A 22,483-nucleotide genomic window follows, 5' to 3' on the forward strand; every position below is an offset into this window, starting at 1 on the left:
CATATCACTATATACAAGAAGATGTATAACTTATACCAGCTGTACATATATAATTATATACAGGAGATGCCCAGGTTATACCAGCTGTACATATATAATTATATACAGGAGATTCCCAGGTTATACCAGCATGGTCCATATCACTATATACAAGATGTATAACTTATACCAGCTGTACATATATAATTATATACAGGAGATACCCGGGTTATACCAGCTGGACATATATAATTATATATAGGAGATACCCAGGTTATACCAGCATGCTCCATATCACTATATACAAGAAGATGTATAACTTATACCAGCTGTACATATACAATTATATACAGGAGATACCCAGGTTATACCAGCATGGTCGGTATCACTATATACAAGAAGATGTATAACTTATACCAGCTGTACATATATAATTATATACAGGAGATACCCAGGTTATACCAGCTGTACATATATAGTTATATACAGGAGATGCCCGGGTTATACCAGCTGTACATATATAGTTACATACAGGAGATACCCAGGTTATACCAGCTGTACATATATAATTATATACAGGAGATGCCCAGGTTATACCAGCTGTACATATTTAATTATATACAGGAGATGCCCGGGTTATACCAGCTGTACACATATAATTATATACAGGAGACACCCGGGTTATACCAGCATGCTCCATATCACTATATACAAGAAGATGTATAACTTATACCGGCTGTACATATATAGTTATATACAGGAGATGCCCAGGTTATACCAGCTGTACATATATAGTTATATACAGGAGATGCCCAGGTTATACCAGCTGTACATATATAGTTATATACAGGAGATGCCCAGGTTATACCAGCATGCTCCATATCACTACATACAAGAAGATGTATAACTTATACCAGCTGTACATATATAATTATATACAGGAGATACCCAGGTTATACTAGCTGTACATATATAATTATATACAGGAGATGCCCAGGTTATACCAGCTGTACATATATAATTATATACAGGAGATTCCCAGGTTATACCAGCATGGTCCATATCACTATATACAAGATGTATAACTTATACCAGCTGTACATATATAATTATATACAGGAGATACCCGGGTTATACCAGCTGTACATATATAATTATATATAGGAGATACCCAGGTTATACCAGCATGCTCCATATCACTATATACAAGAAGATGTATAACTTATACCAGCTGTACATATACAATTATATACAGGAGATACCCAGGTTATACCAGCATGGTCGGTATCACTATATACAAGAAGATGTATAACTTATACCAGCTGTACATATATAATTATATACAGGAGATACCCAGGTTATACCAGCTGTGTATATATAGTTATATACAGGAGATGCCCGGGTTATACCAGCTGTACATATATAGTTACATACAGGAGATACCCAGGTTATACCAGCTGTACATATATAATTATATACAGGAGATGCCCAGGTTATACCAGCTGTACATATTTAATTATATACAGGAGATGCCCGGGTTATACCAGCTGTACACATATAATTATATACAGGAGACACCCGGGTTATACCAGCATGCTCCATATCACTATATACAAGAAGATGTATAACTTATACCGGCTGTACATATATAGTTATATACAGGAGATGCCCAGGTTATACCAGCTGTACATATATAGTTATATACAGGAGATGCCCAGGTTATACCAGCTGTACATATATAGTTATATACAGGAGATGCCCAGGTTATACCAGCTGTACATATATAGTTATATACAGGAGATGCCCAGGTTATACCAGCTGTACATATATAATTATATACAGGAGATACCCAGGTTATACTAGCTGTACATATATATAGTTATATACAGGAGATGCCCAGGTTATACCAGCTGTACATATATAGTTATATACAGGAGATGCTCAGGTTATACCAGCATGGTCCATATCACTGTATACAAGAAGATGTATAACTTATACCAGCTGTACCTATATAATTATATACAGGAGATACCCAGGTTATACCAGCTGTACATATATAATTATATACAGGAGATGCCCAGGTTATACCAGCTGTACATATATAGTTATATACAGGAGATGCCCAGGTTATACCAGCTGTACATATATAGTTATATACAGGAGATGCCCAGGTTATACCAGCTGTACATATATAGTTATATACAGGAGATGCCCAGGTTATACCAGCATGCTCCATATCACTACATACAAGAAGATGCATAACTTATACCAGCTGTACATATATAATTATATACAGGAGATACCCAGGTTATACTAGCTGTACATATATAGTTATATACAGGAGATGCCCAGGTTATACCAGCTGTACATATATAATTATATACAGGAGATACCCAGGTTATACCAGCATGCTCCATATTACTATATACAAGAAGATGTATAACTTATACCAGCTGTACATATATAATTATATACAGGAGATACCCAGGTTATACCAGCTGTACATATATAATTATATACAGGAGATACCCAGGTTATACCAGCATGCTCCATATTACTATATACAAGAAGATGTATAACTTATACCAGCTGTACATATATAGTTATATACAGGAGATGCCCAGGTTATACCAGCTGTACATATATAGTTATATACAGGAGATGCTCAGGTTATACCAGCATGGTCCATATCACTGTATACAAGAAGATGTATAACTTATACCAGCTGTACCTATATAATTATATACAGGAGATGCCCAGGTTATACCAGCTGTACATATATAGTTATATACAGGAGATGCCCAGGTTATACCAGCTGTACATATATAGTTATATACAGGAGATGCCCAGGTTATACCAGCTGTACATATATAGTTATATACAGGAGATGCCCAGGTTATACCAGCTGTACATATATAGTTATATACAGGAGATGCCCAGGTTATACCAGCTGTACATATATAGTTATATACAGGAGATGCCCAGGTTATACCAGCTGTACATATATAGTTATATACAGGAGATGCCCAGGTTATACCAGCTGTACATATATAGTTATATACAGGAGATGCCCAGGTTATACCAGCTGTACATATATAGTTATATACAGGAGATGCCCGGGTTATACCAGCTGTACATATATAGTTACATACAGGAGATACCCAGGTTATACCAGCTGTACATATATAATTATATACAGGAGATGCCCAGGTTATACCAGCTGTACATATTTAATTATATACAGGAGATGCCCGGGTTATACCAGCTGTACACATATAATTATATACAGGAGACACCCGGGTTATACCAGCATGCTCCATATCACTATATACAAGAAGATGTATAACTTATACCGGCTGTACATATATAGTTATATACAGGAGATGCCCAGGTTATACCAGCTGTACATATATAGTTATATACAGGAGATGCCCAGGTTATACCAGCTGTACATATATAGTTATATACAGGAGATGCCCAGGTTATACCAGCATGCTCCATATCACTACATACAAGAAGATGTATAACTTATACCAGCTGTACATATATAATTATATACAGGAGATACCCAGGTTATACTAGCTGTACATATATAGTTATATACAGGAGATGCCCAGGTTATACCAGCTGTACATATATAATTATATACAGGAGATACCCAGGTTATACCAGCTGTACATATATAATTATATACAGGAGATACCCAGGTTATACCAGCATGCTCCATATTACTATATACAAGAAGATGTATAACTTATACCAGCTGTACATATATAGTTATATACAGGAGATGCCCAGGTTATACCAGCTGTACATATATAGTTATATACAGGAGATGCTCAGGTTATACCAGCATGGTCCATATCACTGTATACAAGAAGATGTATAACTTATACCAGCTGTACCTATATAATTATATACAGGAGATACCCAGGTTATACCAGCTGTACATATATAGTTATATACAGGAGATACCCAGGTTATACCAGCTGTACATATATAGTTATATACAGGAGATGCCCAGGTTATACCAGCTGTACATATATAGTTATATACAGGAGATGCCCAGGTTATACCAGCTGTACATATATAGTTATATACAGGAGATGCCCAGGTTATACCAGCTGTACATATATAGTTATATACAGGAGATGCCCAGGTTATACCAGCTGTACATATATAGTTATATACAGGAGATGCCCAGGTTATACCAGCTGTACATATATAATTATATACAGGAGATACCCAGGTTATACCGGCTGTACATATATAGTTATATACAGGAGATACCCAGGTTATACCAGCTGTACATATATAATTATATACAGGAGATACCCAGGTTATACCGGCTGTACATATATAGTTATATACAGGAGATGCCCAGGTTATACCAGCTGTACATATATAGTTATATACAGGAGATGCCCAGGTTATACCAGCTGTACATATATAGTTATATACAGGAGATGCCCAGGTTATACCAGCATGCTCCATATCACTACATACAAGAAGATGTATAACTTATACCAGCTGTACATATATAATTATATACAGGAGATACCCAGGTTATACTAGCTGTACATATATAGTTATATACAGGAGATGCCCAGGTTATACCAGCTGTACATATATAATTATATACAGGAGATACCCAGGTTATACCAGCTGTACATATATAATTATATACAGGAGATACCCAGGTTATACCAGCATGCTCCATATTACTATATACAAGAAGATGTATAACTTATACCAGCTGTACATATATAATTATATACAGGAGATACCCAGGTTATACCAGCATGCTCCATATCACTATATACAAGAAGATGTATAACTTATACCAGCTGTACATATATAGTTATATACAGGAGATGCCCAGGTTATACCAGCTGTACATATATAGTTATATACAGGAGATGCTCAGGTTATACCAGCATGGTCCATATCACTGTATACAAGAAGATGTATAACTTATACCAGCTGTACATATATAATTATATACAGGAGATACCCAGGTTATACCAGCACGGTCCATATCACTATATACAAGAAGATGTATAACTTATACCAGCTGTACCTATATAATTATATACAGGAGATACCCAGGTTATACCAGCTGTACATATATAGTTATATACAGGAGATACCCAGGTTATACCAGCTGTACATATATAGTTATATACAGGAGATGCCCAGGTTATACCAGCTGTACATATATAGTTATATACAGGAGATGCCCAGGTTATACCAGCTGTACATATATAGTTATATACAGGAGATGCCCAGGTTATACCAGCTGTACATATATAGTTATATACAGGAGATGCCCAGGTTATACCAGCTGTACATATATAGTTATATACAGGAGATGCCCAGGTTATACCAGCTGTACATATATAATTATATACAGGAGATACCCAGGTTATACCAGCTGCACATATATAATTATATACAGGAGATACCCAGGTTATACCGGCTGTACATATATAGTTATATACAGGAGATACCCAGGTTATACCAGCTGTACATATATAATTATATACAGGAGATACCCAGGTTATACCAGCTGTACATATATAGTTATATACAGGAGATGCCCAGGTTATACCAGCTGTACATATATAATTATATACAGGAGATACCCAGGTTATACCGGCTGTACATATATAGTTATATACAGGAGATGCCCAGGTTATACCAGCATGCTCCATATCACTATGTACTGTTAGTCTCTTCCTTTCTGTAGTTTGGATGATGTTTTCTGCACGGATGTAGAAGTGAATTAATTGCTATGATTATAGACATTGGGGGGGGGGGACGCCCTCCTCTCTCCCTTCTCCGGACACAGCTGATCGGGGCGGTTCCGTTTCAGTGTGAGACCCAGTGAGAAGAGCGGAGCTGATATCAGGGTGAGGTGACGCCGTCCTCTTAGTGAATGGAATGTAAACAGCAGGCAGCAGATCCCAGCCAGGGGCCCGACACGTGTGTCCTGTATCAGCCCCACACCCCAAATAGGTGACCCTCAGAACACCCAGATTATTCTGTTACTGCAGACCATCTCACCCTGACGGATACACAGTGATATATCCTGCAGATTATTACACCGCTGACCTCACTAGAGATCTGCAGAGCATCGCTCTGTCCTCTCTACCTCCTGATATATACACAGTGATATATCCTGCAGATTATTACACCACTGACCTCACTAGACTTCTGCAGAACATCGCTCTGCCCTCTCTACCTCCTGACAGATACAGAGTGATATATCCTGCAGATTATTGCACCACTGACCTCTAGAGATCTGCAGAACATCGCTCAGTCCTCTCTACCTCCTGACAGATACACAGTGATATATCCTGCAGATTATTACACCACTGACCTCACTAGACTTCTGCAGAACATCGCTCTGTCCTCTCTACCTCCTGACAGATACACAGTGATATATCCTGCAGATTATTACACCACTGACCTCACTAGACTTCTGCAGAACATCGCTCTGTCCTCTCTACCTCCTGACAGATACACAGTGATATATCCTGCAGATTATTGCACCACTGACCTCACTAGACTTCTGCAGAACATCGCTCTGTCCTCTCCACCTCCTGACAGATACACAGTGATATATCCTGCAGATTATTGCACCACTGACCTCACTAGACTTCTGCAGAACATCGCTCTGTCCTCTCTACCTCCTGACATATACACAGTGATATATCCTGCAGATTATTACACCACTGACCTCACTAGACCTCTGCAGAACATCGCTCTGCTGATAAATTCCTCCTCTTGATTAACCACATGAAACGTGGCAGGTCTCTTCAGGGGACGTGTCCTCTGCTTGTACCCCTCTCCACCCTGCACGCTCCAGGTCTGAAGTCACAATATGGCGGCTGTAAATTACCTGTAAATATTTCAGGATTGTGACATCAAACGCTGTGGTGGCCGCGGGAGTGTTGGATCATTGGGGATAATTGGCCTCGTGTGATATTTTGGGTGGAGGATCCTCGCAGACGTCAGCCTAAAAGATCGCTAATTCCGGTCTTTGAAATGTAGAAGTTGAGCTCAGAGCGGAGGCCGTGACAGGACTTGTCAGAGAGGAGGAGGCGGCGGCGCTCACTGCACAGCCCGTCCGGAGTAATGTATACCGCCTGATACTACAGGAACATCTATTACTGCTGACAACCTGTCTGAGAGGTAGTCACAGCCCCGCCCCCTGCTGATGACATCACTGGTATAATGACATGTGACCCACACCTTATACTACAGGAACATCTATTACTGCTGACAACCTGCCTGTATATTATGTCTGAGAGGTAGTCACAGCCCCGCCCCCTGCTGATGACATCACTGATATAATGACATGTGATCCACACCTTATACTACAGGAACATCTATTACTGCTGACAACCTGCCTGTACATCCTGTCTGAGAGGTAGTCACAGCCCCGCCCCCTGCTGATGACATCACTGATATAATGGCAATGGTTATTATGAAGAGATCATGATGATAGGATTAGATACACAGCTCAGCAGTCAGTATCACACAGGATAGGATTAGATACACAGCTCAGCAGTCAGTATCACACAGGATAGGATTAGATACACAGCTCAGCAGACAGTATCACACAGGACGGGATTAGATACACAGCTCAGCAGACAGTATCACACAGGACGGGATTAGATACACAGCTCAGCAGACTGTATCACACAGGATAGGATTAGATACACAGCTCAGCAGACAGTATCACACAGGATAGGATTAGATACACAGCTCAGCAGTCAGTATCACACAGGATAGGATTAGATACACAGCTCAGCAGACAGTATTACACAGGATAGGATTAGATACACAGCTCAGCAGTCAGTATCATGCAGGATAGGATTAGATACACAGCTCAGCAGACAGTATCACACAGGATAGGATTAGATACACAGCTCAGCAGACTGTATCACACAGGATAGGATTAGATACACAGCTCAGCAGACAGTATTACACAGGATAGGATTAGATACACAGCTCAGCAGTCAGTATCACACAGGATAGGATTAGATACACAGCTCAGCAGTCAGTATCACACAGGATAGGATTAGATACACAGCTCAGCAGACAGTATTACACAGGATAGGATTAGATACACAGCTCAGCAGTCAGTATCATGCAGGATAGGATTAGATACACAGCTCAGCAGACAGTATCACACAGGATAGGATTAGATACACAGCTCAGCAGACTGTATCACACAGGATAGGATTAGATACACAGCTCAGCAGACAGTATTACACAGGATAGGATTAGATACACAGCTCAGCAGTCAGTATCACACAGGATAGGATTAGATACACGGCTCAGCAGTCAGTATCACACAGGATAGGATTAGATACACAGCTCAGCAGACAGTATCACACATGAGAGGATTAGATACACAGCTCAGCAGTCAGTATCACAAAGGATGGGATTAGATACACTGCTCAGCAGACAGTATCACACAGGGTAGGATTAGATACACAGCTCAGCAGTCAGTATCACACATGATAGTATTAGATACACAGCTCAGCAGTCAGTATCACATGTTAGATACAGCCGCACACATGATATGATAGTATTAGATACGTGGATCAGCAGTCAGTATCACACATGATAGTATTAGATACGTGGGTCAGAAGTCAGTATCACACATGATAGTATTAGATACGTGGATCAGCAGTCAGTATCACACATGATAGTATTAGATACGTGGCTCGGCAGTCAGTATCACGTGTTAGGTACAGCCGCACACATGATAGTATTAGATACGTGGGTCAGCAGTCAGTATCACACATGATAGTATTAGATACGTGGGTCAGAAGTCAGTATCACACATGATAGTATTAGATACGTGGGTCAGCAGTCAGTATCACACATGATAGTATTAGATACGTGGGTCAGCAGTCAGTATCACACATGATAGTATTAGATACGTGGGTCAGCAGTCGGTATCACACATGATAGTATTAGATACGTGGGTCAGCAGTCGGTATCACACATGATAGTAGTAGATACGTCGGTCAGCAGTCAGTATCACACATGATAGTATTAGATACGTGGGTCAGCAGTCAGTATCACACATGATAGTATTAGATACGTGGCTCGGCAGTCAGTATCACATGTTAGGTACAGCCGCACACATGATAGTAGTAGATACGTGGGTCAGCAGTCAGTATCACACATGATAGTAGTAGATACGTGGGTCAGCAGTCGGTATCACACATGATAGTAGTAGATACGTGGGTCAGCAGTCGGTATCACACATGATAGTAGTAGATACGTGGGTCAGCAGTCGGTATCACACATGATAGTAGTAGATACGTGGGTCAGCAGTCGGTATCACACATGATAGTAGTAGATATGTGGGTCAGCAGTCGGTATCACACATGATAGTAGTAGATACGTGGCTCGGCAGTCAGTATCACATGTTAGGTACAGCCGCACACATGATAGTATTAGATACGCGGGTCAGCAGTCGGTATCACACATGATAGTAGTAGATACGTGGGTCAGCAGTCGGTATCACACATGATAGTAGTAGATACGTGGGTCAGCAGTCAGTATCACACATGATAGTATTAGATACGTGGCTCGGCAGTCAGTATCACATGTTAGGTACAGCCGCCCCTGGCAGCGGGTTCCTGTTGTGTACACGGTGTTGGTTACCATGGTGACTTCCCTCCCTGTTATCAGCTCTTCCTGGCGGCCCCCAGGATTCCTCCACTTCTCCTCCTTCCTGACTGTCTCCATCAGGCCTCCTCCTCATGGTTTTCCTTTCCCTCCCAGTTCCTCATGTATTTCATGGTCCTGAGTACTTCTTAAAGGGCCGCCACACCACTGTCCCCTCACTGAATTGGTTGGTTAATTGGGACCCCTCATTATGTCTGTAGGGACCACCGGCCACACCTCGTTCAGGTCCAGTGTAGGACGCTGGTCACCATTCTCTGCCCTGGAGGAAGCGGCCATGAATCTGGGGTCAGGACACGTCGCCGACCTCACGTGAGGCGTCCAGGAAGTGTTATCATGTGCACATTACCCTGGAGCATCCGGCCCGGAGCAGGGATGAGCTCATGGAGAAGACGGGAAATAATCCTGGGAATCTCGGCCCCTCCATGTTCTCAGCCCCGGGGCTCCGCTCCCTTTTAGGGGCCACCATTGCAGTGCCCACAAGGGTTGTCAGCACCTCGGACACCTAGCCTTTCTCCGACCCTGAGCTGGGCTTCTGTCTACTTTACTATACAGTCTTCACCCCCTCCATATGCCCTGGCTGTGTGTCAGTCTTAACTGCAGTTCTGGCCTTCCGTTCATCAGTCAGTTATTACTGAGCTCTCAGGGTTTTTTCGCCCAGCCTTACACAGAGTCTGACCGGTACATAGATCGGCCGTGTTATACAGTGCTGCATCCCTCTTTGTGTCAGTCTTCACTGCAGTCCTTGCATTTTGTTGCTTTCCACAGAACCCAACATCTCTGCCATATATACCGGTATTTGCATTTGTCATCACCCAGCTTTCCAGCTGTACTTAAATAATGGCAGCAGTGACTGTAGTATGGACATTACATGGGTGGGGGGGGGATATATAGACTGTAAGCTCTGTGGGTCAGTGCCCCGGCGTGTGAGCAGTTCCTCCAGGATCCCATAGGCAGAGGTGACAAGATGGCGTCGCTTCGGCTGCCCGTTATGTCATGTGACCTGATGTGGTAGAGAAACCGCCAAATGTAATCGTACTCACGGCCATGCCAAAACTTCACCAGCAGTGGAAGGGTTAATAGTGAGCGTCCATCTCCCAGAATCCTCTGCTCCCGCACTGATGACATCACGTCCTCTTAAGGACGATTATCCCGTCTGCTCATTTACTAATTGGCCCATTAGTCGGGTCAGAAATGACTAAATCTCCTTAAAGGGACGCTAATCCCAAAATTCTTCTCTCGTTTATTTATCACAAATCCGGCAAATTTCACAAATCTGAGGGGGATGGGACGTCGCTGGCCCCACACTCTGCAGACTTCACTACCTTATATCCAGCTCTGGGAAAGCTGGGTGACCGCCAGTATTTACCGCACCATAGCTCAGTCACCACCCAGCTTTCCAGGACTCCGGAAAGGCAAGTCTAGAGCTATCTGAGGAAAGCCGAGTGGTGGCGGCCATAGTGAAAGTTCTGTGCGGTATCACACAGGATGGGATTAGATACACGGCTCAGCAGACTGTATCACACAGGATAGGATTAGATACACGGCTCAGCAGACTGTATCACACAGGATAGGATTAGATACACAGCTCAGCAGACTGTATCACACAGGATAGGATTAGATACACGGCTCAGCATTCAGTATCACACAGGATAGGATTAGATACACAGCTCAGCAGTCAGTATCACACAGGATAGGATTAGATACACAGCTCAGCAGTCAGTATCACACAGGATAGGATTAGATACACAGCTCAGCAGACAGTATCACACAGGATAGGATTAGATACACAGCTCAGCAGATTGTATCACACAGGACAGGGATTAGATACACAGCTCAGCAGTCAGTATCACACAGGATAGGATTAGATACACAGCTCAGCAGTCAGTATCACACAAGATAGGATTAGATACACAGCTCAGCAGACAGTATCACACAGGATAGGATTAGATACACAGCTCAGCAGTCAGTATCACACAGGATAGGATTAGATACAGAGCTCAGCAGACAGTATCACACAGGATAGGATTAGATACACAGCTCAGCAGACTATCACACAGGATAGGATTAGATACACGGCTCAGCATTCAGTATCACACAGGATAGGATTAGATACACGGCTCAGCAGACCGTACCATACATTAGATACAGCTGACCGCCCCGGGCGGTGATTCCTGTTGCGTTGGTTACCATGGTGATTTCCCTCACTGTATCAGGAGACCCCGTTGAGGCCGAGCGGTCGCAGTTACTGAGGTCTTACTTAATGTCACCCAGCTTTCCCATCATCAGATAACCATAGCCGAGAACTGTCAGACCAGGATGACATTTTTAGCCTGTTCTCCATAGACTTCAATGAAACAGTGCCACCTGGTGGCCAATATGTAATGAAAAATCCTCCTGACATGATGAAGCTGCCCAGGGTTTTATTGTCTCCTTCGTCCAGGCAGACGGTGACCGCACAGGAGCAGCAGACTTTATGGCAGCGGGTGCCGACTCCGCTTATCAGGTCATATTGACAAGGGCCCTCAGCCCTGCGCTCTTGGAGCCACTTATGAGTCAAGTGCCGCACACCCAGAGCGCAAACACTGGAGTCCTGGCCCCATAGTTATCAGTCCTGACACCGGTCTGTACCGGAGACCACTGCATGGCACCCCTCCCCCGCCTCACACACTATTACAGGCCCCCACATCCTGCACTGGATTTGCATGTTGTATGTTCCCGTGTCCGTCCGCTCGGCTTCCCCTCTAATCTGAGATCCATAGCAACCGGGAGATAGCAGTGATCTTGAATCATGTGCAGGGCGTGTTACCTATGAATCAGCTCGTGTACAGACCACGGAATCCATAATGAGAGTCCAGAGGCCCAAAATGCGTCGTGATTAACATTCCCACTTTAAGGGATTGTCCAGGACTGTGTAAATAAGTGTATGGAAGAAGTATGGTGTCAGGGACAAGAAAATCCTTCGCAGACCCAAGTTCTGGATTAGGGACCCTCACCTATCAAAGAAAGTGACCTCGTTGCCCATAGCAACCAATCACTCCTTTAGAGTAGAGGATTCTGATTGGTTCCTGGGGGCTACAGCGCGACCTGTTCACAGTGCAGCGACTGTTCTCAGCCCCGACCTCTCTGTGCAGCAGCCCCCAGACTGCAGGGACTGTTCTCTGCCCCGGCCTCTCTGTGCAGCAGCCCCCAGACTGCAGGGACTGTTCTCAGCCCCGGCCACTCTGTGCAGCAGCCCCGACCTCTCTGTGCAGCAGCCCCCAGACTGCAGGGACTGTTCTCAGCCCCGGCCACTCTGTGCAGCAGCCCCGACCTCTCTGTGCAGCAGCCCCCAGACTGCAGGGACTGTTCTCAGCCCCGGCCTCTCTGTGCAGCAGCCCCCAGACTGCAGGGACTGTTCTCAGCCCCGGCCTCTCTGTGCAGCAGCCCCCAGACTGCAGGGACTGTTCTCAGCCCCGGCCTCTCTGTGCAGCAGCCCCCAGACTGCAGGGACTGTTCTCAGCCCCGGCCTCTCTGTGCAGCAGCCCCCAGACTGCAGCGACTGTTCTCAGCCCCGGCCTCTCTGTGCAGCAGCCCCCAGAGTGCAGCGACTGTTCTCAGCCCCGGGCCTCTCTGTGCAGCAGCCCCCAGAGTGCAGGGACTGTTCTCAGCCCCGCCTCTCTGTGCAGCAGCCCCCAGAGTGCAGCGACTGTTCTCAGCCCCGCCTCTCTGTGCAGCAGCCCCCAGACTGCAGCGACTGTTCTCAGCCCCGGCCTCTCTGTGCAGCAGCCCCCAGACTGCAGCGACTGTTCTCAGCCCCGGGCTCTCTGTGCAGCAGCCCCCAGACTGCAGGAACTGTTCTCAGCCCCAGGCCTCTCTGTGCAGCAGCCCCCAGACTGCAGGGACTGTTCTCAGCCCCGGCCTCTCTGTGCAGCAGCGCCCAGACTGTAGGGACTGTTCTCAGCCCCGCCTCTCTGTGCAGCAGCCCCCAGACTGCAGGGACTGTTCTCAGCCCCGGCCTCTCTGTGCAGCAGCCCCCAGACTGCAGGGACTGTTCTTAGCCCCGGCCTCTCTGTGCAGCAGCCCCCAGACTGCAGCGACTGTTCTCAGCCCCGGCCTCTCTGTGCAGCAGCCCCCAGACTGCAGGGACTGTTCTCAGCCCCAACCTCTCTGTGCAGCAGCCCCCAGACTGCAGGGACTGTTCTCAGCCCCGGCCTCTCTGTGCAGCAGCCCCCAGACTGCAGGGACTGTTCTCAGCCCCGGCCTCTCTGTGCAGCAGCCCCCAGAGTGCAGCGACTGTTATCCAGCGCCGGTCTCCTGGTTCTGGGGGTTTACAGCCACTAGATGCCATTTCTTTGTGACCCCCGTGACTATGCCAAAATTTTGATTCAATTTCGGTCCCATAAAAAAGTTATGCAATACTCGATACCACGCAAAAGAAAAATTAAATGACAAAAAAAAGTCTGCATTCCGCAATTTATGGAACGTGCGGCCCATAATAGAACAGTCCTATCCTATTTTTTTAGGGGAGAAGGAGACAAAAAAAAAAAAATGAGAATCGTTACGGCGTTCACCACATAAGAGATATTTTTAAATACTTTAATAGTTTGGACTTTTTTGGACGTGGCAATATCTAATTAGTTTTTTTTATGGTTTATATTTTTTTTATGTAAATTGGGAAAGGGGGTGATTTAAAATTTGAATGTTTTATTTTTATTTTTTTAAACTTTTTATTTAAAGGGGTTGTCCGGGTTCAGACTAAACCCGGACATACCTCCATTTTCACCCCGGCAGCCCTTCGGACTTGAGCATCGGAGCAGTTCATGCTCCGATGTTCTCCTTTGCCCTGAGCTAAATCGCGCTGGGCAAAGGCATTTTCTGGAGTTCCGGTGATGTATCGGGCTCTCCATGGGGCTGCCATCACCGGCACTCATGGGCGGGCTTTAGCGCTGCCCTAGCCAGTAAAACGGCTAGGGCAGCACTAAAGTTCGCCCATCAGAGCAGGTGACATCACCAAACACACAAACAAAAGAGCCCTTTCCCTACGCGATCTAGCGCAGGGCAAGGGATCGCATTGGAGCATGAGATGCTCGGGTGCTAACATCAGGGGGGTTGCCTGGGTGAAAATAATGGGTATGTCTGGGTTCAGCTCTGAACAACCCCTTTAAAAACTATAGCCCCCTTATGGGGCTAGAACCTGGGATCTTTTCAACCCTTGTCCTATGCACCCACATAGATCTCTATTACAGTGAATAGGACGTCACACTCTCCCTGCTGCCCTGGACACAGTACACACAGCAGCAGGGAGCTGACCATGGACGGCTTCAGTAGCGTCCTGGCTGCCATGGTCACCGATCGGAGCCCCAGCATTACACTGAACAGAAGCTACTACTGCAACAACAATCAGGAGGTGAGGGACCCTGTGGCCACTGCCACCATTGATTATAATACTGAGGGGCTTGGCTGCACTGCGCCACCAATGAATGTAATTAACCCCGTAATACAAATATAGACTGCGGGTGCCAGCCATATCACACAGCCGGCACTCGGCCTCAATGACAGGGATCCCACCGATCCATGCCAATTAACCCCTCCGTTGCCGCATTTGAGGGGTAAATTGCCTCGGTTCGCAGGATTGCCGCTTCCTGTCATTGAGACCGGGTGCCGGGTATGTGATACGGTCGTCACCCGCAGTCTATATTTGTATTGAGGGTAATTCTCATTGGTGACGCAGCCGCCACAGCCCCTCCCCTCCTCCTCACTATTACCTTCTCATTGGTGGCGCAGCGGCCACAGCCCCTCCCCTCCTCCTCACTATTTCCTTCTCGTTGGGGACGCAGCGGCCACAGCCCCTCCCCTCCTCCTCACTATTTCCTTCTCATTGGTGACGCAGCGGCCACAGCCCCTCCCCTCCTCCTCACTATTTCCTTCTCATTGGTGACGCAGCGGCCACAGCCCCTCCCCTCCTCCTCACTATTATCTTCTCATTGGTGCCACAGCCCCTCCCCTCCTCCTCACTATTATCTTCTCATTGGTCGCGCCGCAGCGGCCATAGCCCCTCCCCTCCTCCTCACTATTATCTTCTCATTGGTGCCACAGCCCCTCCCCTCCTCCTCACTATTATCTTCTCATTGGTGCCACAGCCCCTCCCCTCCTCCTCACTATTACCTTCTCATTGGTGACGCAGCGGCCACAGCCCCTCCTCCTCACTATTACCTTCTCATTGGTGACGCAGCGGCCACAGCCCCTCCCCTCCTCCTCACTATTACCTTCTCATTGGTGATGCAGCGGCACAGCCCCTCCCCTCCTCCTCACTATTATCTTCTCATTGGTGCCACAGCCCCTCCCCTCCTCCTCACTATTTCCTTCTCATTGGTGACGCAACAGCCACAGCCCCTCCCCTCCTCCTCACTATTATCTTCTCATTGGTGCCACAGCCCCTCCCCTCCTCCTCACTATTATCTTCTCATTGGTGCCACAGCCCATCCCCTCCTCCTCACTATTACCTTCTCATTGGTGACGCAGCCGCCACAGCCCCTCCCCTCCTCCTCACTATTACCTTCTCATTGGTGACGCAGCGGCCACAGCCCCTCCCCTCCTCCTCACTATTACCTTCTCATTGGTGACGCAGCCGCCACAGCCCCTCCCCTCCTCCTCACTATTACCTTCTCATTGGTGACGCAGCGGCCACAGCCCCTCCCCTCCTCCTCACTATTACCTTCTCATTGGTGACGCAGCCGCCACAGCCCCTCCCCTCCTCCTCACTATTACCTTCTCATTGGTGACGCAGCCGCCACAGCCTCTCCCCTCCTCCTCACTATTACCTTCTCATTGGTGACGCAGCCGCCACAGCCCCTCCCCTCCTCCTCACTATTACCTTCTCATTGGTGACGCAGCCGCCACAGCCCCTCCCCTCCTCCTCACTATTACCTTCTCATTGGTGACGCAGCGGCCACAGCCCCTCCCCTCCTCCTCACTTATCTTCTCATTGGTGCCACAGCCCCTCCCCTCCTCCTCACTTTTTTCTTCTCATTGGTGACGCAACAGCCACAGCCCCTCCCCTCCTCCTTACTTTTATCTTCTCATTGGTGCCACAGCCACAGCCCCTCCCCTCCTCACTATTTCCTTCTCGTTGGTGACGCAGCGGCCACAGCCCCTCCCCTCCTCCTCACTATTATCTTCTCATTGGTGGCGCAGCGGCCACAGCCCCTCCCCTCCTCCTCACTATTATCTTCTCATTGGTGGCGCAGCGGCCACAGCCCCTCCCCTCCTCCTCACTATTTCCTTCTCATTGGTGACGCAGCGGCCACAGCCCCTCCCCTCCTCCTCACTATTATCTTCTCATTGGTGGCGCAGCGGCCACAGCCCCTCCCCTCCTCCTCACTATTATCTTCTCATTGGTGGCGCAGCGGCCACAGCCCCTCCCCTCCTCCTCACTATTTCCTTCTCATTGGTGACGCAGCGGCCACAGCCCCTCCCCTCCTCCTCACTATTATCTTCTCATTGGTGGCGCAGCGGCCACAGCCCCTCCCCTCCTCCTCACTATTTCCTTCTCATTGGTGACGCAGCTGCCACAGCCCCTCCCCTCCTCCTCACTATTATCTTCTCATTGGTGGCGCAGCGGCCACAGCCCCTCCCCTCCTCCTCACTATTATCTTCTCATTGGTGGCGCAGCGGCCACAGCCCCTCCCCTCCTCCTCACTATTTCCTTCTCATTGGTGACGCAGCGGCCACAGCCCCTCCCCTCCTCCTCACTATTTCCTTCTCATTGGTGACGCAGCGGCCACAGCCCCTCCCCTCCTCCTCACTATTATCTTCTCATTGGTGACGCAGCGGCCACAGCCCCTCCCCTCCTCCTCACTATTACCTTCTCATTGGTGACGCAGCCGCCACAGCCCCTCCCCTCCTCCTCACTATTACCTTCTCATTGGTGACGCAGCCGCCACAGCCTCTCCCCTCCTCCTCACTATTACCTTCTCATTGGTGACGCAGCCGCCACAGCCCCTCCCCTCCTCCTCACTATTACCTTCTCATTGGTGACGCAGCGGCCACAGCCCCTCCCCTCCTCCTCACTTATCTTCTCATTGGTGCCACAGCCCCTCCCCTCCTCCTCACTTTTTTCTTCTCATTGGTGACGCAACAGCCACAGCCCCTCCCCTCCTCCTTACTATTATCTTCTCATTGGTGCCACAGCCACAGCCCCTCCCCTCCTCACTATTTCCTTCTCGTTGGTGACGCAGCGGCCACAGCCCCTCCCCTCCTCCTCACTATTATCTTCTCATTGGTGGCGCAGCGGCCACAGCCCCTCCCCTCCTCCTCACTATTATCTTCTCATTGGTGGCGCAGCGGCCACAGCCCCTCCCCTCCTCCTCACTATTTCCTTCTCATTGGTGACGCAGCGGCCACAGCCCCTCCCCTCCTCCTCACTATTATCTTCTCATTGGTGGCGCAGCGGCCACAGCCCCTCCCCTCCTCCTCACTATTATCTTCTCATTGGTGCCACAGCCCCTCCCCTCCTCCTCACTATTATCTTCTCATTGGGGACGCAGCGGCCACAGCCCCTCCCCTCCTCCTCACTATTATCTTCTCATTGGTGGCGCAGCGGCCACAGCCCCTCCCCTCCTCCTCACTATTTCCTTCTCATTGGTGACGCAGCGGCCACAGCCCCTCCCCTCCTCCTCACTATTATCTTCTCATTGGTGGGTTTCCAGGATAAGGAAAAAACATGGCTGCTTTCTTTTAAAAAGAGCGCCACACCCATCTACAGGTCTTGAAATGCGCCAGTTTATCCTATAGGGGGTGATGTTGTCTAGGCGCTAACTTGGATGTCATCACACTGATGCTGGAGTTTCCCTTTAAGAGACCTGTTGTCTCCCATTGGCTGAAGAGGTGACAACCCTCATCCTCCGCGGTGACAACCCTCATCCTCCGCGGTGACAACCCTCATCCTCCGCCTGCTGTCTTTGGAGGTTCTGTGCTCAGACCTGAGGGATGATGGGAGGGAGATTTATAAAAACTTTTATATAAAGTTTCTTTTCTGTGTGACCCAGAGAGGATCCCGGCACCGTCACGGGAATCTCAGCTGAAGTGGAGCTGCCCTTTAAGAGCACAAAATGGTCTGAACGTTGGGAGTTGTAGTGGCCCAGTGTCCATGTCACCCTCTTCTGTCCGCCTGTGACCCGTAACGCCCGTGACTAAATGGCATTACATGGGAAAACAGGGTAAACAATGGGCGCAGCGTCAGCAGAGCAAACACCACGCAGGAGACGCTTTCTAACAATCCCGCCACCTCTGGTTACTGATCAGCCGTCACTTAGATGGCAGCAGCTCATATTACTGTAACACCTGTGACAAGGCAAACACAGGCCGACCCGGTGCAACCTGTCACCCAGCTCCCACTGATCCCACGGTCACCCGGTGAACCCTGCCCCCCACAGACTCCAATCATGCCGCCATATACGAGGATGGTGGTCCGGGGGATTGGACCATTGCATTGACGGATCCCCATGGTCTGGTCAGCCTGGGGCAGTCACTTGGCACCCTGACGCCACGGGTGCCACCATCTGACAGTTTAACTTCATGATCTGTCAGTTCGAGAAGTTTAAGCCTTGGCCTACGGGCGAGCTACGAGGGGGCAACAAATTGGGACTACAAGTCCCAGCATTGTCTACTAGAGCGACAGCTGTACACCCCCACCCATTCCTTATTACTACACATGTGCCATTCTGGGAAAGCTGGGTGACAACCCCTGTGCAGGCTACTCTGACAGTCACCCAGCTTTCCCAGGAGCCGATATAACTGCTAAATACACTCTACAGCAATGTGGGGCGATTTAAAGGGGACATGCATCCTTGGCCACAGAACTTACTATCTAGACATCCACCTCATCAAGTATCTCCACTCCCTATTGTGGAGAGCGATCAACCAGTCTATACAATCTAACCCCAAGAGCTCACAATCTACAGTCCCTGCCTTTTCTTCCTACTTATCGGCAGTAGGATTTGGTAGAAGAGCTGACACTTCTATGGACTCACCCCCTAGGATGTATCGGACGCCTCCAGTTCTATCCCAAGTCCTGCGGGACAGGTGTCTGATGGGAGTCAGCGTGGATCGAGGCTGATGGTTCCCAGTCTATATTCCCAGCAGCGGCTTCGGTCGCTCCCAGTAATGTGTTTGCTGGAAGGACTGGACTCCAGTTCTCCTCCCTCTACCCCTCCCTCCGCCTTAATCTCTCCCCCTCCTCCTCAGAGTCAGCGCAGCTTTGAGTCTCTCTGTGTCCCAGGAGCAGCAGAGCTGACGATTCGGACCCGTCTGTCATGTTTGGGAGGGACAGTCGCTGAAAGGGCAATTCCTGCAGAGAGAAAACCAGCGACGTCTCTTAGCCTCAAGTGTTAAGGCCGCTTACAGACATAAACTATTTTTGCATCCTTTATGCGGTTTATTTCATGAATTTTTCCCCTTTTTACCCCACTCGGGGGGCGTCACTATCGTCTGACCATTGATATAATGCTTTCTTATACTTAGTCCCTGGCCACCATTGCTGATGACAACCAATTGCCCTCTTGTTGGGAGTGGCTCCCCTTCTGCTAACTGCTTAGATGTTGAGGTCACTATTGACTGCGGTATCTAGGGGGTTAAATGGCCAGGATCGGACTTGGGCTGTCCCGCAATCACCGCGATGTCACTGCATCAGGTAGGCCTAACACAAGCCCATCCATAATCAAGGGTGCTGAAAGGGGTGTCCTATTTGGCTGCAGCTCTCTTCCTATCACAGCTCAGGGGGCGTGTCCTTTCTGTTGCAGCTGGTGACAGTTGAGGGATGGAACGGAGCACGTGCTTCCAACTCAGAGAGGTGGACAGAGAAATTAGAAAAAGAACAAACTGCAGGTGGTGCTATACATTTTATTGAATAGTTCAGTGGCTATAGAACTTTATTCAGATCCAGGTACAGACATGAAAATTGTAGAATTTTATTTTTGTGGTACAACCCCTTGAAGGGGTTAATATTCACTCAGGTAGCAGTTGTCCCCCCCCGGTCCCTTCCCTGGTGTAGGGTTGTTTCGGGTATCGAATTTTCGATACCCAATCGATAATTTTGTCTGGTATCAACCTCGATACTAGGCTTTGCTATTGCGCAGTCTAGTATCAGAGAACATGGAGCGCGCTGCTGTCAGCCTGCGCCATGTTCCCTCAGCAGCACGGGGGAGAAGGAAGCAGTCTCACCAATGAGGAGAGAGGGGGACGGGCACACTGCGCCACCAATGAAAGTAAGGTGGGTGCTGGCGGGGAGCAGCAATCAGCAGCAGTTAACCCCTCAGGTGCGGCACCCACCTCCTGTATTAAATGTTAATTATCATTGGTGGCGCAGTGCTCCCCCCAGTATTAAAATCATTCGTGGCAGTGGTCACAGGGTCCCCTCCTTCTCATTGGTGGTAATGTGGCGGAGCCTCAGCAGTGTAATCCTGGGGCTCCGATCGGTTACCATGGCAGCCAGGACATTACTGAAGCCGTACATGGTAACCTCCCTGCTGCTGTGTGCACTGTGCTTAGGTCAGCAGGGAGAGTGTGACGTCCTATTCACTGTCGAATAGGACAAGGAATCAAAAGATCCGAGGTTCTGGCCTCAAAGGGGGAAATCGTTATTAAATAAACATAACATAAAAAATAAAAAATAAAAAAAATAATATTAGGTATAAATCACCCCTTTTTTCCCAATTTTACATAAACAATAAATATCACATATTGCCACGTCCCAAAAATTAAAATATAAAAAAAAAAAATGTCCTATGTGGTGAACACCATAACAGAAATCGCTTTTTTTAGTCACTTTGTCCCCCCCAAAAAAATAGGATAGGACTGTTCTATTATGGGCCGCACGTTCCATAAAATGCGGAATGCTCGTGGCTTTTTTTTGGAGTTTTATTTTTTTCCGTGTGGTATCAAATATCACAATACTTTTTTATGGTATCGAAACCAAAGCAAAATTGGGCCCAAAGGCACATAAGAAGGCATCAGTTTTCTAAACAGCACATGGTACAGACTTAGCATTGGGACCCTGGAACTGGACACAGCTACCCCCCTCATGTTCTGTCTATATGTCAGTCTTTACTGTAATTCTGGAATTATTTTCGTCAGTCCCTGATATCAGAGCCCGTCTCTGCTGCCCAGGATTGACATCAGGTGTCTCAGCGCCACCTGGTGGTGACATGTGTAGCAGCACCGATCTCTCCTGGAGACAGACTTTGTGCTTCAGTTTCATGATCTCTGCTTCTCATCAGTGAATGGAAGAACTCTTAGGCTACACACCAGCCCGTCACCCCCATAGAAATGCCTATTCTTGTCCGCAAGCTGCGGACAAGAATAGGACATGCTCTATCTTTTTGCGGAGCTAAAATCGGGGCCGCGCTCCGCAATTGCGGCTGCAGACAGCACACTGTGTGCTGTCCGCATCCATTCCGTCCCCATAGAGAATGAATGGGTCCGCACCCTTTCCGCAAAATTGCAGAACGGATGCGGACCCATTTTGCGGACGTGTGAATGGAGCCTAAGGCCCCGTTCACACGGCCGAGATTTCCGCGCGCCTGCAATGCGTGAGGTGAACACATTGCACCCGCACTGAATCCAGACCCATTCATTTCTATGGGGCTGTGCACATGAGCCAATTAACGCAGGCCCTATAGAAATGAATGGGGTTGCGTGAAAATCGCAAGCAAGTGGGGACCCGATCATTATTATTTTCCCTTATAACATGGTTATAAGGGAAAATAATAGCATTCTGAATACAGGATGCATAGTACAATAGGGCTGGAGG

The 22,483-nt window shown here is 47.6% G+C and overlaps 1 protein-coding gene across 3 annotated transcripts in view; it reads right to left on the reverse strand.

Annotated features, from left to right (window-relative positions):
• Nucleotides 1-19,824, reverse strand: part of ARHGEF2 (Rho/Rac guanine nucleotide exchange factor 2) — an 87,485-nt gene extending 67,661 nt beyond the window's left edge. Inside the window, exon 1 of one of the 3 annotated variants that reach the window (XM_040411559.1) lies at nt 19,707-19,824. The gene's annotated coding sequence lies outside the window, so the exon portion shown is untranslated. Of the gene's footprint in view, nt 1-6,721; nt 6,741-6,883; nt 6,903-19,706 lie in introns of those variants that run through there. The other 2 variants (XM_040411561.1, XM_040411562.1) reach the window with 2 other exon arrangements.
• Between the last annotated feature and the right edge of the window lie 2,659 nt (nt 19,825-22,483).

The sequence above is a fragment of the Bufo bufo genome, chromosome 11 (genome assembly GCF_905171765.1).
Source record: "Bufo bufo chromosome 11, aBufBuf1.1, whole genome shotgun sequence".
Taxonomy (NCBI): domain Eukaryota; kingdom Metazoa; phylum Chordata; class Amphibia; order Anura; family Bufonidae; genus Bufo; species Bufo bufo.